At 42.8% G+C, this 19,448-nt stretch overlaps 1 long non-coding RNA gene across 1 annotated transcript in view; it reads right to left on the reverse strand.

The window, feature by feature from the left end:
• Positions 1-5,729: 5,729 nt before the first annotated feature.
• Positions 5,730-19,448, reverse strand: part of LOC140193974 (uncharacterized) — a 44,031-nt gene continuing 30,312 nt past the window's right edge. Inside the window, exon 5 of the long non-coding RNA XR_011885007.1 lies at positions 5,730-5,967. This is a non-coding gene — a long non-coding RNA (uncharacterized lncRNA). The remainder of the gene's footprint in view (positions 5,968-19,448) is intronic.

A 19,448-nucleotide genomic window follows, 5' to 3' on the forward strand; every position in this document is an offset into this window, starting at 1 on the left:
CTGTGCTGAACATGCACTCACTTTAGAAATTACCTAGGGTTACCCATAGCCCTCCATTTTTCCAAGCTCCATGTACCAATCCAGGAGTCTCTTAAAAGATCCTATCGTATCCGCGTCCACCACCGTTGCTGGCAGCCCATTTCACGCACTTACCGCTCTCTGTGTAAAAAAAAAACTCACACCTGACATCTTCTCTGTACCTACTACCAAGCACATTAAAACTGTGCCCTCTCGTGTTTGCCATTTCAGCCCTGGGGAAAAGCCTCTGAATATCCACCTGATCAAAGCCTCTCATCATCTTATACACCTCTTTCAGGTCACTTCTCATCCAACGTCGCTCCAAGGAGAAAAGACCGAGTTCACTCAACCTTTTTCTCATAAGGCATGCTCACCAATCCAGGCAACATCCTTGTAAATCTCCTCTGCATCCTTTCTATAGTTTCCACATCCTTTCTGTAGCGAGGTGACCAGAAATGAGCACAGAACTCCAAGTGGGGTCTGACCAGGGTCCTATATAGCTGTAACATTACCTCTTGACTCTTAAACTCAATCCCATGGTTGATGAAGGTCAATGCACTGTATGCCTTCTTAACCACAGAGTCAACCTGCGCAGCTGCTTTGAGTGTCCTACGGACTCTGACCCCAAGATCCCTCTGATCCTCCACACTGCCAAGAGACTTACCATTAATACTATATTCTGCCATCATATTTGACCTACCAAGATGAACCGCCTCACACTTATGTGGGTTGAACTCCATCTGCCATTTCTCAGCCCAGTTTTTCATCCTATTGATATCCCGCTGTAACCTCTGACAACCCTCCACACTATCCACAACACTGTAACCCTTGTGTCATCAGCAAACTTACTAACCCATACCTCCACTTCCTCATCCAGGTCATTTATAAAAATCATGAAGAGAAGGGGTCCTAGAACAGATCCCTGAGGCACACCACTGGTCACTGACCTCCATGCAGAATATGACCCATCTACAACTACTCTTTGTCTTCTGTGGGCAAGCCAATTCTGGATCCACAAAGCAAGGTCCCCTTGGATCCCATGCCTCCTTACTTTCTCAATAAGCCTTGCATGGGGTACCTTATCAAATGCCTTGTGGACATCCATGTACGCCACATCTATTACTCTTCCTTCATCAATGTGTTTAGTCACATCCTCAAAAAATTCAGTCAGGCTCGTAAGACACAACCTGCCTTTGACAAAGCTATGCTCACTATTCCTAATCATATTATGCCTCTCCAAATGTTCATAAATCCTGCCTCTCAGGATCCTTTCCAACAACTTACCAACCACTGAAGTATATCTCACTGGTTTATAGTTTCCTGGGCTATCTCTGCTCCCTTTCTTGAATAAGGGAATAACATCTGCAACCCTCCAATTTTCTGGAACCTCTCCCGTTCCCATTGATGATGCAAAGATCATCACCAGAGGCTCAGCAATCTCCTCCCTCGCCTCCCACTGTAGCCTGGTCTGGTCCCGGTGACTTATCCAACTTGGTGCTTTCCAAAACCTCCAGCCTCTTTCTTAATGTCTGTATGCTCAAGCTTTTCAATCTGCTGTAAGTCATCCCTATAATTGCCAAGATCCTTTTCCGTAGTGAATGCTGAAGCAAAGTATTCATTAAGTACCTCTGCTATCTCCTCCGGTTCTATACACAAATTTCCACTGCCACACTTGATTAGTCCTATTCTCTCACGTCTTATCCTCTTGCTCTATACATACTTGTAGAATGCCTTGGGGTTTTCCTAAATCCTGAGCACCAGGCCCTTCTCATGACCCCGTCTGCCTCCCCTAATTTCATTCTTAAACTTCTTCCTGCTAGCCTTATAATTTTCTAGATCTCTATCATTACCTAGTTTTTTTGAACCTTTCGTAAGCTTTCCTTTTCTTCTTGACTAGATTTTCAACAGCCTTTGTACACCACGGTTTCTGTACCCTATCATTCTTTCACTGTCTCATTGGAACATATCTGTGCAGAACACCACACAGATATCCCCTGAACATTTGTCATATTTCTGTCATACATTTCCCTGGGAACATCTGTTCTCAATTTATGATTCCAAGTTCTGCCTGATAGCTTCATATTTCCCCTTACTCCAATTAAATGCTTTATCATCTTTATGGAGGGTTATGGGCTGAGTGCAGGTCGGTGGGACTAGGTGAGAGTAAGTGTTCGGCATGGACTAGAAGGGCCGAGATGGCCTGTTTCCGTGCTGTAATTGTTATATGGTTATATCTTGTCTGTTCCTATCCCTCTCCAGTGCTATGGTAAAGGAGATAGAATTGTGATCATTATCTCCAAAGTGATCTCCCACTGAGAGACCTGATACCTGAACAGGTTCATTTCCCAATACCAGATCAAGTACAACCTCTCCTCTTTTAGGCTTATCTACATATTGCGTCAGGAAACCTTCCTAAAAATACCTAACAAACTTCACCGCATCTAAACTCCTTGCTCTAGGGAGATACCAATCAATATTTGGGAAATTAAAATCTCCCACCACGACAACCCTGTTATTATTACACCCTTCCAGAATCTGTCTCTCTATCTGCTCCTCAATGTTCCTGTTACTATTGGGTGCTCTATAAAAAACATCCAGTAGAGTTATTGACCCCTTCCTGTTCCTAACTTCCACCCACAGAGACTCCCTCCGTGACTTCCTCCTTTTCTGCAGCCATGACACTATCTGTGATCAACTGTGCCATGCCCACACCTCTTTTTCCTCCCTCTCTGTCCTTTCTGAAACATCTAAAGCCTGGCACTCTAAGTAACCATTCCTGCCGCTGAGCCATCCAAGTCTCTGCAATGGCGACAGCATCAAGTTGTGATCCATGCTCTAAGCTCATCTTGATTCTTTCCTGTGCCCACTCCTTCATACAAACAATTGCATCCGGTGCTCCCGGTGCAGCCTCCTCTACATCGCTGAAACCCCATGCAGATTCGGGGACCGCCTTGTCAAGCACCTCCGCTCCGTCCGCCACACCAGACAGGATCTCCCAGTTGCCACCCAACTCTGCTTCCCATTCCCATTTGAATATGTCCATACATGGCCTCCTCTACTGCCATGATGAGGCCAAACTCAGGCTGGAGGAGCAACACCTCATATACCGTCTAGGTAGTCTCCAGCCCCTTGGTATGAACATAGAATTCTCCAACTTCTGGTAATTCTCTCCCCCTCCTTTCCCCTATCCCTATTTCACTCCGCCCCCTCCCCCAGCAGCCTATCACCTCCCTCATGGTTCCGCCTCCTTCTACTACCCATTGTGTTTTCCCCTATTCTTTCTTCACCTTTCCTGCCTATCACCTCCCTGCCTCCCCTCCCCCACCCCTTTATCTCTCTCCTTACTGGTTTTTCACCTGGTACCTACCAGCCTTCTCCTTCCCACCTTCCCCCCACCTTCTTTATTGGGCCTCTGCCCCTTCCCTCTTCAGTCCTGTCAAAGGGTTCTGGCCCGAAACATTGACTGATCGTTTCCACGGATGCTGCCCGACCTGCTGAGTTCCTCCAGCGTGTTGTGAGTGTTGCTTTGACCCCAGCCTCTGCAGAGTATTTTGTGTTTACTTCTTCTCGTATTGTCTCCAAGCTATTTGTGAGCCAACCACCGCTTCCTCCATCTCTTCAGTTCGGTTCCCAACCCCCAGCAATTCTAGTTTAAGCTCTCCCCAATAGCCTTAGCAAACCCTCCTGCCAGGATATTGTCCTAAAAGAGGTCGCAATGATCCAGAAATCTGAATCTCTGCCCCCTGTTCCAATCCTTCAGCCACGCATTTATCCTCTACCTCACTCTATTCCTATACTTACTGCCGCGTGGTACAGGCAGTAATCCTGAGATGACTACCTTTGAGGTCCTGCTTCTGAACTACTTCCAAACTCCTTGCAGTCTATTATCAGGACCTCCTCCCTTTTCCTACCTATGTCATTGATACCAATATGTACCACGACCTGTGGCTGTTCACCTTCCCACTTCAGGATATTGTGGACGCGATCAGAAACATCCCGGACCCTGGACCCTGGGAGGCAAACTACCATCCATGTTTCTTTCCTGCGTCCACAGAATCACCTGTTTGACCCCCTAACTATAGAGTCCTCTATAACTGCTGCCTTCTTCCTTTCCCTACCCTTCTGAGCCACAGGGCCAGACTCTGTGCCAGGGGCATGGCCACTGTTGCTTCCCCCAGGCAGGCCATCCCCCCAACAATACTCAAACAGGAGTACTTATTGTTAAGGGGGACAGCCACAGGGGTACTCTCTAGCCTCTGACTCCTGCCCTTCCCTCTCCTGATCGTGACCCACTTATCTGCCTCCCCAGGCCCCGGTGTGACTACTTGCCTATAGCTCCTCTCTATCACCTCCTCACTCTCCCTGACCAGACGAAAGTCATCAAGCTGCATCCCCAGTTCCCTAAAGCGGTCCCAAAGGAGTTGCAGCTCGACGCACCTGGCGCAGATGTGGCCATCCGGGAGGCTGGGAGTCTCCTGGACATCCCACATCTGACACCCAGTACAGAACACCGGCCTCACAGACATACTTCCCATTTCTATTCCTCACAGGTAAGCTACCTCGCCCCGACCCCGAAACCCGAATGAGCCAAAGCCCGACCACTCTGCCTCAGATCACTCCGTCGATGACCACTCCTTTGATGACTGCTCCGCTAGGCTGTGTCTCCCCTTTATACCTGAAACTTCCCTGCTATCTAACTTATGATTGGTGCTCCAGTTATAGCCATTAATAGGCCATGTACAATAGAAAAATGCTATCAAAGCTCCCTTTTTAAATAACCGCCGACCTGCGAGAAATCCATCTTGGTAAAGCTTTGTTAACGCCGCTGATAGACCATGCAACAGATAGGTTTCCTTTTATCTTTGGATATTACCTAAATCTGGGAAGGATGTGTAAAGGCAATGTAAAGGTAAAGTTGAGGATTCTTTCCTGCACCCACTCCTTCATACAAACCAATGGCACCCAGGCTATTTAAAAAAAATTACAGTGTGAAAATTAACTGCTAACTTTATGACAACAGTGACAATACTTCAAATATATTTAAATAGGCTGCAAAACTCTTTGGAATGTGCTGGCTTATCAAACATGCCAAATTCACAAATGTCTTTTTGCTACAAAGCAGAAGCTCTGAGGAAACATTCAACTTGTGGGATTGAGTTTAGGAGCCAAGAGGTAATGTTGCAGCTTTATAGGACTCTGGTCAGACCCCACTGTGAGTACTGAGCTCAGTTCTAGTCACCTCACTACAGGAAAGATGTGGAAACTATAGAAAGGGTGCAGAGGAGAATTACAAGGATGGTGCCTGGATTGGGGAGCATGCCTTATCAGAATAGATTGAGTGAACTTGGCCTTTTCTCCTTGGATCGGCAGAGGATGGGAGGTGACCTGATAGAGGATGATGAGAAGCTTTGATTGTGTGGATAGTCGGAGACTTTTTCCCAGGGCTGAAATGGCTAACATGAGAGGGCATAGTTTTAAGGTGCTTGGAAGTAGGTACAGAGGAGATGTCAGTGGCAAGTTTTGTTTGTTTGTTTTTTTTTAAACCCAGAGGGTAGTGAGTGCATGGAATGGGCTGCCAGTGACGGTGGTGGAGGTGGATACAATAGGGTCTTTTAAGAGACTCCTGGATAGGTATATGGAGGTTCAAAAAAATAGAGGGCTATGGGTAACCCTACGTAATTTCTAAAATAAGTACATGTTTGGCACAGCATTGTGGGCCGAAGAGCCTGTATTGTGCTGTTGGTTTTCTGTGTTTCTATGTTTCAAACATAATAGGTGTTTTACAAAGGGAGGCATAAAATGTTTTACTCTATTCTTTATGTAAAGAAGTGATACAAGGGTTTGTATGGCATAAGGTAGGCCACACTACCATACAGAGCAATTTTCTCAGTGTCAATAATAACACTTAAGCCACTGGACGCAGTACACATATATTCTTCAGGATGATGCCTGGCAAGAAAAAAAGATATTGTTACAAAGAAAGACTCAACTCACTAGGACTATTTCCATGGAATTAAGATAAAAGCAAATATTAGTTATGCTCATTTCAAATATAAGATTCCTTTAACATGCATGTTTGCATACTTTGGCTGAAGAATAAAACGATCATTCAATAAACTCTTTAATAAAACAAATATGAAAGAGCGGTGATAATGCAAAAAGTTAACAATGTTCTGCTTCAAAATTCTTAATTCATAAATCAGCAATTTATTATTGAGAGAACCTCATGTCTTCACCATATCTTCAAGTGAGGCTGCAAGAAATATACACTCCAACCTGTAAACTTTGTTTTCAGTAACAAAAGTGAAATGAAAATATCTGGTGTCCCATCGTCAAAAACAAAAGTCAAGATGGGTTTATTTTCAAGTGCACAAGTACTGTACATATATGCACAGGTGAAATGAAAAACTTACTTGCAACATCATTACAGGCACATAGCAGCATTCACAAGGAAAACAAACACAAACTATACACAACTTTTACAAGAAAAAAACGACAAATAGAACAGAAAAAGAAGTATTTTAGGGCAAGGTGATCAGAGTGGTCATCGTGTCACTAAAATGCTGTGGTGATTAGGGTTTTGCCAGTTGGCTCATGAACTGAATAGTTGAAGGGAAGTAGCTCTTCTTGAACCTGGTGGGGAGGGACTTCAGTCTTCTGTGTCTCCTGCCCCGACGGGTAGCTTAAAAAGATGACATGGCCAGGGTGCTGAGGATCTTTGATAGATGTTATCTTGTGCCTGTAAATACTGCCAGTACTGGGGAGAGAGATGCCTGTAACACACAGAAAACGCTGGAGGAACTCAGCAGGACAGGCAACATCTATGGAAATGAGTACTATCAACATTTAAGGCCGAGACCCTTCAACAGTCCTGCTGAAGGATCTTGGCCCGAAACACTGGATGTTTACTCTTTTCCATAGATGCTACCTGGCCTGCTGAGTTCCTCCAGCATTTTGTGTATGTTGCTTTGGATTTCCAGCATCTACAGATTTTCTCTTGGCTGTGAAGGAGATGCCTGTGATGCATTTGGTAAAGTCCACTACTCTCAGCAGCTTCTTACGTCCTGAGCAGTCAATTTGCCATACCAGACGATAATGCATCCAGTCAGGATACCTCCAACAGTATGAGTATATAACTGTTTAAGTATGATAGACTGTTCAACGACAAACCAAACCTCCTTAACCTCCTAAGTAATTAACGACATTGGCTTTCCTTATGATTGTGTCTATGTGTTGGAGCCAGGTCCAGGGATTTGAAGCTGCTGACTCTCTTCACTGCCACTTCCCCCAGACTAGATTGGCACATGATTTCCTTCCTCTTCCTGAAGTCTATAATCATCTCTTTAGTTTTGCTGACATTGAGAAAGGGACTGTTTTTGCAGCTTGACAACCAGATGACCTACTTCTATGATTCATCCACAACAGTACTTTCATCAGCAAGTTTGAAGATGACATCATTACTATGCTTAACCACACAGTCATGTGCATATAGACAGCAGAGCGGGAGCCTAAGCAGGCAGCCTTGAGGTGCAACTGTGTTGATGGTCAGTGGAGAGGATTTGTTGTTACCAATCCTCTCTGATTGAGGTCTGCCAATGAGAAAGTTGAGGGAGATACAAAAACCCAGGTCTTGAAATTTGATGCTGAGTTTGGATAGGAAAGTTACATTGAACAAGAAGCTGCAGTCTATGTTGTCCAGATAGTCCAGAGCAGAGGTAAGAGCCAGAGAAATCATATTTGCTATTGGTCTATTGTGGTGGTAGGCAAATTGGTATGGATCCAGGTTAGCTCTAAGACTTCATGCTATAATAATCTTCATATGGATGCTGTAAGTGCTACCAGATGGTACTCATTGAGGCAGTCAGCACACAGGTCTTGGATACTGGTAAAATAGATGAAACGCATGGGAACCTCAGTGCAGAAGTGAGAAATTGTCTATGTCTGTAAGTACTTCTGTCAGTTGGTCCGCAGAGATCTGTAATGCTCAACATTAACGAGACTGCACATTCAACGGGTTATTTTTCTGGTGGAGCAACTTTTTAGGAACTGCTGCTAAACCACTTATTAACTACTTTCCTGAGTTAACTTGGCCAAATTCTAGATACAGTGGAGACATCTGGATTGTGTAAAGAGGTTGCCAAAACATTTTGGGAGCCCTAGTTGCATAGAGAAAGAACCAAAGACCAATTTTAGGCACAAGAACTGGATGCCTCTTTTCCATTCAGATGGCATGCTGAATATATGGACAACACATGTAGGTCATATCAGGCAGTGGAGACTACATATTCATACTTGTAAAACGCATTGAAAATTCAACAGATTTCTAGTAATTTGTAGTAAATTATGTTTCATAATAGCCTGTAACAAATTAGTTAAAAGGTATTTAACCTAATGCCAGAAAAAGTTAACTCATGAATTAGAAACTTATTTTCTTGCTGACATTGATCTAAACTTGTGTAACTGAAAATGAAATAAAGAGGAAAAGGCCATTGCACCCATTTCCATCATTCAACAAGATCATTGGTGATCTACTCAGCAACACTTCCCGGCACTCAAACCATGATCTCCTCAATCTTCAAGACCTTATCTTGAATATGGTTGGTGACTGAGCTTCCAAAGGATTCCTGGGTAGACAATTCAAACGACATCCAATCTGGGGAAACACCAACCTCTGTAGGAATTTTGTACCTTTTATTCTTCTGAACTCTATGCAAATCTCTAGGTTTCACATCACTCCCACAACATTCCCAACCAGGAATCGATTTTGATGAACCTTTGCTGCACTCCCTTTATTGCAAGTGTTTCATTCCTTGAAACCCAGTTTCATGATCCTAGGTGTCAAGATCTCTGAGACCCTAACCTGGTCCCAACATATTGATGCAGCTACAAAGAAGGCAAGACAGCGACTACACTTCATTAGGAGTTTGAAGAAATTTGGTATGTCAACAAAAAAAACTCAAAAGCTCCTATAGATGTACCGTGGAGAGCATTCTGACAGGCTGCATCATTGTCTGGTATGGGTGGGGGGGGGAACTACTACACAGGACTGAAAGAAGCTGCAGGGTGTTGTAAATTTAGTCAGCTCCATCTTGGGTACTAGCCTGCAAAATACGCAGGATGTCTTCAAGGAGCGGTGTCTCAGAAAGGCAGCGTCCATTATTAAGGACCCCCAGCACCCAGGGCATACCTTTTTCTCATTGTTACCATCAGGTAGGAGGTACAGAAGCCTGAAGGCACACACTCGATTCTTAAATGGACATTGAACCCGTGAACACTACCTCACTTTTTTAATATATATTATTTCTGTTTTTGCATGATTTTTAATCTATTAAATATCTATATACTGGAATGGATTTACTTTTTTTTTCTCTGCTAGATTATGTATTGCATTAAACTGCTGCTGCTAAGCATGTCTCACAACACATACCGGAGATAATAAACCTGAATTGAATTCTGATTCTGATTCCCTGGGGAGGGAGACCGAAACTGTATACAATATTCAACTTTAGTAAATCATAGGCACAAGAGGTACTACAGATGCTGAAAATATAGAGCGATACACACAGTGTGCTGGAGGAGCTCAACAGATCATGCAGCACCTATACATGGGAATAAACAGTCGACATTTTGGGCTGAGACCCTTCATCAGGACTGGCAAGGAAAGGTGAAGACGTCAGAATAAGAAGGTGGAGGGAGGGGAGAAAGTACAAGTGGCAGGTGATAGGTGAAACCAGGAGAGGAGGAGGGGATGAAGTAAAGAACTGGGAAGTTGATTGGTGAAAGACACAAAGGCCAGAAAAGGGGTTATCTGATAGGAGAGGACAGAAAAACGTGGAAGAAAGGGAAAGGGAGGAACACCAGAGGGGAGTAATGGGCAGGTAAGAAGAGAAGGTGTGAGTAGGAAACAAGAATGGGGAATGGTGAAGGGGGGGACGGGGCAATTAAAAGAAGTCCAAGAAGTGGATGTTCAGGTTGAAGGCTACCCAGACAGAATACAAAGTGTTGCTCCTCCAACTGGAATGTGTGTAAGTAACCTATACTCTTCTTGACAAATCCTGCTGCAAAATGTCCTCCCTAATTGCTTGCACCTTTATGTTAAATGGTTCATGTACAAGAACACTCAGGTATTTCTGAACAGCCTCACTTCAATCTCTCACTGTTTTTAATACTTTTTTTTCTATTTTTCCTATCAAAGTGGATAACTTACCATTTTTTCAGATTATTTTTCCATCTGCAAAGTTCTTATCCATTAACGGGCTACTTACATCCTCCAAAGCCTGTGTAACGTCCTCACAATACCCCATTGACATCCAGCTTTTTATCATCTCTAACCTTGGATTCATATACTGGTGTACTCTTCCAAATCATTAATATAGAAGTGAAATCTCGTGCCCCAACACCGCCACTAAACAGCCCTCTGGTCACAGCCTAAAATTACCCAATTATCTATTCCTTTTTAAATTCTTCAACAAACTGCGATTCGTGATAATATATCACACCCTAATCCCAATCCCACAAACTGTAGTTTTGTTTGATTGCCACTAGAATGGCACTTTATCAAAAGCCTTTTGTGAGTCCAAAACTCTACATTATCTGGTTCTCGCTTAACTACGGCCTCAAGAGAACTTTAGCCAAACATGATACATCTTTCATAAATTTGCATTGACTCTTCCAAATATCACTAAGTTTTCTGTTATTGTTTTCTTACAGTAGGCAGGATGTGGGTTACAAATTACAATGGGAGATGGAAGGGGCCTCAAAAAAAAAAGCGATGTTATGAAGGTCATGCAAGATTTCAATCTGCAAGGAGATTTGGAAAATTAGGTTGGTGCTGGATCCCAAGAGAAGATTGCCTACCAGATGGCATTCAGAGAAGTTTGTGATCAAGCCCACTAGGGAAAAGGCAATTCTGGACTGGGTGTCATGTAATGAACCAGATTTGATTAGACAGCTTAGGAAAAAGGAACCATGAGGAGACTGTGATCATACTATGATAAAATTTACCCTGCAGATTCCGAGAGGGAGAAGCTAAAATTGGATTGCAGTTGAGTAAAGGTATAGGAGAGGAGCTGGCCAAAGTTGATAGGAAGGGGAAACTTGCAGGGTGATGGTAGTACAGGAATGGCTGGAGCTTTTGGGAGTAATTCAGAAGATATATACAAGATCGGTTCATTCCAAAGAAGAAGCATTCTAAAGATAGGATGAGACAACTGTAACTAACGAGGAAAGTCAAAGACAGCATACAAGCAAAGGAGAGGACATACAATATAACATAAATTAGTAGAAAGGTAGAGGATTCGGAAGCTTTTAAAAACCAACCGAAGGCAACAAGGAGAGAAAAGATAAAATATGAGGGTAAGCATGCCAACAATATAAAAGAGGATACCAAAAGATTTTTCAAATATATAAGGATGAAAATGGAAGTAAGAGTGAACATTGACTGCTGAAAAATGATGGTGGAGAGGTAACAATGGGAAACAATGAAGTGGTGGATGAATTGATTAAGCATTTCATGTTAGTCTTCACTGTGGAGGACACCAGCAGCATTCCAGAAACTTGAGAGTGTCGGGGGGCAGAATTGAGTTTAGTCACTATTACTAAGGAGAAGGTGCTTGGGAAGATGAAAGGTCTGATGATAGATAAGTCACTTGGACAAGATAGATTACACCCCAGGATTCTGAAAGAGGTAGCTGAAGAGATTGTGAAGCCACCAAGTTATGATCTTTCAAGAATCACTAGGTTCTGCAATGGTTCAAAGATACAAAATTTCATTTATTATCACAGTATGCAATTCTGAAATTCTTCTTCTCCAGATAGCTATGAAACAAAAAAAAAAGAATGGCAGCAGTCATCAACCCCCCCCGAATCCCTCTTCCCGCACAAAAAAAATGAACAAAAGCAGAACAGACACATTGACCCCCCCCATACATAAAAAAACAAGAAAGATCAGGCCTTCTATGCCTGCTTTGAAAGGGAGAATATAACTACATCTGTGAAGATCCCTGCTGCACCCAGTGACCCTGTGATACCTGTCTCAGAGGCCGATGTCAGGCTGTCTTTAAAGAGGGTGAACCCTCAGAAGGCAGAAAGTCCTGACGGAGTACCTGGTAAGGCTCTGAAAACTTGTGCCAACTGGCAGGAGTATTCTAAGACATTTTTAACCTCTCACTGCTACAGGCAGAAGTTTCTACTTGCTTCAAAAAGGCAACAATTATACCTGTGCCTAAGAAGAATAATGTGAGCCTTAGTGACTATTGCCTAGTAGCACTCATATCTACAGTGATTAAATGTTTTGAGAGGTTGGTCATGACTACATTGAACTCCTGCCTCAGCAAGGTCCTGGATCCACTGCAATTTGCGTATTGCCACAATACGAGAGGCAATTGATAAGTTTGTGACCTAAGGTAGAAGGAGTCAATTTTAGAAAACCTAGCACATTTATTTTTCAACATAGTCCCCTCCTACGTATACACACTTAGTCCAGCAGTCATGGAGGATACGGATCCCTTCTTTGTAGAAGTCGGCGTCTTGGACGTTATTGACTTCAAACTTTCTGCGTAATCACTGACAGAGTTGAACTGCACGTGCATGTAATGAGAGCTGTATAACTCATGTCCTTCTACCTTAGGCCACAAACTTATCAATGACCCCTGCTGTGGACCACTTTCTGGAGGTCCAAGACACGAACTCCTACAAAGAAGGGATTTGTATGCTCTACGATCACTGGACTAAGTGCGTAAATGTAGGAGGGGATTATATTGAAAAATAAATGTGCTAGGTTTTCTAAAATTGACTCCTTCTACCTTAGGCCACAAACTTATCAATCACCCCTCGTAGGTTAATGGCCGACTCAATCTCAATGGCTCTTAACACAGCCTTAGACCACCTGGACAATACAAACACCTATGTCAAGATGCTGTTGATTGCCTATAGCTCAGCATTTAACACCATCATTCCCACAATGCTGATTGAGAAGTTACAGAACCCAGGCCTCCGTACTTCTCTCTGCAATTGGATCGTCAACTTCCTAACTGGAAGACCACAATCAGTGCAGATTGGTGATAATATTTCCTCCATGCTGACGATCAACAAAGGTGCACCTCAGGGGTGTGTGCTTAGCCCACTGCTCTACTCTCTCTATACCCGTGACTGTATGACTAGGCATAGGTCAAATACCATCTTTCAATTTGCTGATGATACAACCATTATTGGTAGAATCTCAGATGGAGACAAAAGGGTGTACAGGAGCTAGATATGCCAACTAGTGGAGTGGTGCTGTAGCAACAACCTGGCACTCAACGTCAGTAAGATGAAAGAGCTGATTGTGGACTTCAGGAAGGGTAGGATGAAGGAACACATACCAATCCTCATAGAGAGATCAGAAGTGGAGAGAGTGAGCAGTTTCAAGATCCTGGGTGTCAAGATCTCTGGGGGCCTAACCTGGACCCAACATATCGATGCAGCTACAAAGAAGGCAAGACAGCGACTATACGTCATAGGAGTTTGAAGAGATTTGATATGTCAATAAAAACACTCAAAAACTTCTATAGTTGTAGCATAGAGAGCATTCTGACAGGCTGGAGGTTCACACACACTACATCTGCCTCCTGCAATCCTCTGGGAGACTGCAGTGCGCTGAAACACCCACACGATCTCCAAACTGCAAATCACCGGCTTCAACAGTTCCAGCGTCACATTCAAGACGAAAAAACATAAAAGGTATAAAAGATGCAAAATATATGCTTTCGTGATCTATCCAAAAGAAGCCAACTAAAGGAGCATTGTACGTAGGCACCATCTTGACCAGAATTGTTCTGGAGTACTGAAAAATTGCAAAAGTACCTCCACCTTTAAGAAGGGAGGGATGCAAAAAGGAAATTATAGGCCAGTTTGCCTGATTTCAATGGTTTCCTTTAGGAAAAGACATTTCCTTAAGGGAAAATCTTGCCTGACAAATCTGTTGGAATTCTTTGAAGAAATAACAGGCAGAATAGACAAAGGAGAGTCAATGGATGCTGCTTGCTTGGATTTTCAGAATTCCTTTGACAAGGTGCCACACATGAAGCTGCTAAACAAGATGAGAGCCCATGGTACTGTGAAAAGAATACTAGCATGGACAGAAGATTGATTGACTGGTAAAAGGCAAAGAGTAGGAATAAAGGGAGCCTTTTCTAATTGGCTATCAGTTTTAGGCCCCATATATAAGAAAGGATGTGCTGGCATTGGAGAGGGTCCAGTGGAGGTTTATGAGAATGATGCTGGGAATGAAAGGGTTAACATATGAGGAGCAGTTGATGGGCCTATACTTACTGTAGTTTAGAAGAATGAAGTGGTTCTCATTGAAACCTACCGAAAATTGAAAGACCTAGATAGAGTAGATGTGCAGAGGATGTTTCCAATAGTGGGAGAGTCTAGAACCAGAGAGCACAGCCTCAGAATAGAAGGACATACTTTTAGAACAGAGATTAGGACAAATTTCTTTAGTCTGAGCTTGGTGAATGTGTGGAATTCATTGCCAATGACAGCTCATTCATGAAGCCATGTCATTGGGAATATCTAAAGTGGAGGTTGATAGGTTCTTGATTAGTAGGAGTGTCTAAGGTTACAAGGAGAAGGCAGGAGAATGGGGTTGAATGGGAAAATAAATCAACCTTGATCGAATGATGGAGCAGACTCAATGGGCTGAATAGCCGAATTCTCCTGTTATGTCATATGTAAAGGAGAACAAAATGATTGGTGTCAGCTTCATCACCAAATGTCAAACTAATACAGGGAAAGTCAAACATTAATCACTGAATCACCAGTTTACTCTGGTGTCAAAATGGATTCAAAAGTCTGTTACACTATCAGCACATCAGAAATTGAATGAAGCTGCTTCATTCTTACCTTACACTTATGCAAGCCATATAGTTTAGATTTATGTTTACCTGGAAAAGTAGTTGTTTGAAAAAGCAGTGAATATTCCTGATCTCACCCAGGAACACATAAACCGTTAGTCTCTGTGATAAGCACCTGCAATTGATCTATTTTTCTTCTGCTTAACGTGACAGCAACTAACTGGCACTGGGCTACTGCTGATAAACAGGTTAATAAATGATTAACCACAGCCAACATATCATCCTCAAGAATGGTAGCCAAAGGAGAAACATAAAAGTGTTTCAGATCATTTCTCAAAGGAGCAGATTGATACACTGCCTATTTCTTTAGGCAGAGTAATGAGTAAATGACTCATTTACTACACCATGAGTAAATCCACTATTATCCCGTAGAGCAAATGGGATATTTTTTGGCAACTTAATTTGTCAGATGGCTCCATCAAGAACATTCAAAATTTCCCCCAGCTGGAGCTGCTTGAAATCCTCTTCGGCCAGGGTAAACTAACTTTGAAGATGATACATAATTTTCAATGAACTGAATACATTTCTACATTGGAGTGATGGAAGGCTAGCCAGTTTCTGGGAAGGCACGAGAACAAATTAATACTTGGACTGCTTCCCATGTAAACAGAAGACTGACAATGAATGCATTTGCTGGCGTGAAACGATTGTACAGCGTAGCAGACCATGACCAACCCATGTCTCTGTAACTCAGATCTCTGAATCTGTTCAAGTGGTCAGTAATCAGTCAGCTGGATCCAATAATGCTGTGTTGAAATTTGTTACAAGCCCTCCAGCCAGAAAAGTTTTGCTTCATTGATCAACATCTTTTCCCATTTCTCCTATTATTTTCTCAGTCCACAGAAACTGAAATGAGACATTAACATTTCAGCTGCGTATCTGTTGGGATTATCTACTGTTGTCCGGTGCCTCATTGGAGGCACCATTGCGGTGCCTCTCCATTGACGAGGCCCAGTGTAGATTGGGGGACTGCTTTGCTGAGCACCTTCACTCCATCCACACAAAGCAGGATTTCCCAGTGGCCAACAATTTCAATTCCAATCCCCGTTCCCATTCTGATATGTCGGTCCATGACCCCCTGTATTGCCAAGATGAGGCCATTCTCAAGTTGAAGGACCAACACCACATATTCCATTTGGGTTAGCCTCTAGCATGATGGCATGAACATTGATTTCTCTAACCTCTGGTAAATTTACCCTTCCCCCTTCTTCAGTTCCACACTCTGGCTCCCCTCGTCACCTGCCTATCACTCTCCTCCTCCTTCCCTTTCTCCCATGGTTCACTCTCCTCTCCTATCATATTCCTTCATCTCTAGCCCTTTACTTTTTCTACCTATCACTTCCCAGCTTCTTATTTCACACCCCCCTCCCACCAACCTGGCTTCACCTATCACCTACTAGCTTGTACTCCTTCCCTCCCCTCACCTTCTTATTCTGGCTTCATCCCCCCTCCTTTCCAGCCCTGATGAAGGGTCTAGGGCCAAAACATTTACTATTTATTCATTTCCATAGATGCTGCCCGACCAGCTGAGTTCCTCCAGCATTTTGAGTGTGTGTTGATCTGCAGAATCTCTTGCATTTATTTTTCCACACATCACTCAGTTTTACCCACAGTTTTCTACTGGATGGTACTAATTTTGAACATTTACGCCAGGGCTTCCCATCCTGGAGTTCACTGACTCCTTGCTTGATGGCATTGGTCCATGGCATAAAAAAGGTTGGGAATTCCTGATTCAGGGTATCAATCCTATAGCTGCTGTCTTTTGCCAAGCTCCAGGGAGAGGGATTGGAAAGTGGAAATTTTTGTTGATTGTGACAAGTTGGCTCTAATCCCAATGGTCCTGCATCACTAGATAAACGGGATAAAACACTCAGTGACACTGGTAACAAAGTTATCAATGAAGCTGACTCTGCTCTTTAGAAATATGTAGGGAGATGGGAAAAATGAAGGCACTAAGAGCTCTGATCTCTATATTATTATTAAGAAGACAAATGTTCCAAGGTACTCTATGACAGCATTATGAAACAAGGTTTGAGAATGAGTCATGGGGGAGTTAATGGAACCTATTAGAAGATTGCATCTTTGCAAAGCATTAGGTTTTATAAGAATTTTTAAAAGGGGCAAGGGAAAGAGAGAAGAACTTAAGGATCTGTAGGTGAGGGTACATCTGCCTTGAGACAGGATCAAAACACCAGAAATAGAGGAGCATTGAAAGGTCAGAGGGTCCTAAAGGCAATGGATGGAATTGAAACCAAGATAATAATGTTAAGATAAAAATGTTTCTAGAGTGGGAGCCAATGAGATCAGAAATTGTATAGAGAAGACTCCAGCTAGAACACATGGTCAAAGCACTGGAGTTGCATTTCTCAAAACTAAAGTTGGATAGAAAGTTGGATATTTCTGAGTAAAACAGTGCACTATCATGGAGTGGAACTGGAAACAGAAGTGAAACCAAGTAGAATAAGTAGATTTTGACTACAGATCTTTAAATTTATTTACTGTTTAGAGAAGTTCAGCAATAAATAAAAGTCAGCAGGAAATTGTTACCAGCAACACAGGGGCACACTGCATTGAAACTGACCCCTCAGCCCAACTGGTCTATGCCAACCAAAGACCCATCAAAACTTTTCCCATTTACTACATTTGGCCCATGTCCTTCTAAACGATTCTGATTCAGGTACCTATCCAATTGCCTTTTATAAGCTGTTATTGCACATACCTCGACCACTTTTTCTGGCAGCTCATTCCATATATAATTCATACCACTCTCTTGTATTAAAGTTGCCCCTCAAGTTCCTATATCTCTTTTACACCTAGGTTTCCCTTTTCACCTTAAATCTGTGCCCTCTATTCCTTGATTCCCCAACTCTGGAAAACGGACTGAGTGCATTTATTCTATCTATGCCCCTCATGATTTTAATCCATAAGATCACTCAGTGGTCTCCTATGCTTGAATGGAAGTAGCCCTGGCCTGTTCAGCTTCTCCTTATATCTTAGTCCCTGAAGTCATGGCAATATCTTTGTAAATTTCTACTGTACTTTTTGTGGAATGATAACATCTCCTTTATAGCAGGGTGACCAAAAGAGAATGCAATACACCAAGTGTGTCCTCACCAGCATCCTGTACAACATACAACTTCTATACTCAATATCCTGACTGGTGAATGCCAGCAGGTCAAAAGCCTTCTTCACCACCGTCTACCCATGACTCCACTTTCAGGGAACTTCGTACCTGAACTCCAAGGTTCCTCTGTTCTACAACCCTTCAAGCATCCTATGGTTTAAATGAAAGTTGATTTTACTTTTCAAAATGAAACACCTCACACTTACCTGATTTAGACTCCATGTTTCCTTATCTGTAATTCTTGATAACCTCCTTCACTGTCTTTGACACCACCAATGTTAGTGTCATCTGCAAACTTACTAACCATGCATTGTACATTCTCATCCAAATCACTGATATAAATGACAAACAACAATGGGCCCAGCTCCAAACATTGAGCCACACCACTCATCACGAGCCTCCAGTATGAAAAACAACCTTCTACCATCATCCTATGCTTTCTACCATCAAGCCAATTAGCAGCTCTCTCTGGATCCATGTGATCTAACATTCTAGAAAAGCCTACCATGTGGAATCTTCTCAACATGATTGAATTCTGCTGTAGTAACAATAAAGTGTCAATGAGGAGGCAGTGGGTGGTACCACACACAGGTGAGCCACACATTACAACCTTTGGAATAACAGAAATTTGCTCTGACAGGATTGACAAATCACTACCCAAAAATTAGAGGTGTGGAATCAAACTTAATATTATAGAATTTATCTGGCAAAAGGTAAATTTATGAAACTTTGTATTATGGAAAATGGGGTTATTTTCTAGGAATGAAAACTCCTCATAATGTGTAGGTGTCCCACTTTGACTGATAGAATGTGAAGGTACCTTCATCAACCCCTACAGCCCCCGATAACCCTGTGACCTCTGTCTCTAAGGTCAATATGAGAGCATCCTTTATGAGGGTGAATTCACAATAAGCTGACTGACAATAAAGGACCTGTGCTAATCAACTGGCTGGAGTGTATACAGAGATCTTCAACCTTCTGCTTCAGCAGTCTGAGGTACCCACCTGCATCAAGCAGACTTCAATTGTACCAGTGCCCAAGAAGAACTTGGTAACCTGCCTCAATAATTATCGTCCAGTAGCTTTTACACCCATTGTGCTGAAGTGCTTTGAGATGTTGGTCATGAAGCATATCAACTCCTGCCTGAGGAGTGGCTTGGATCCACTCCAATTTGCTTACTGTCACAATGGGTCAACAGTATCATTGACTCTTCATTCAGCTCTGGAACACCTGGACAATGAGCATGTGTACATTAGGGTGCTCTTCATTGACTACAGCTCAGCTTTCAGCATTATCGTCCCCACAAAACGTATCACTAATCTCCAAGGCGTGGGCCCCAATACCTTCCTGTGCAACTGGATCCTAACAGACCCCATCAGTACAGATCAGCAACAACATCTCCTCCATAC

The sequence above is a fragment of the Mobula birostris genome, chromosome 2 (genome assembly GCF_030028105.1).
Source record: "Mobula birostris isolate sMobBir1 chromosome 2, sMobBir1.hap1, whole genome shotgun sequence".
NCBI lineage: Eukaryota > Metazoa > Chordata > Chondrichthyes > Myliobatiformes > Myliobatidae > Mobula > Mobula birostris.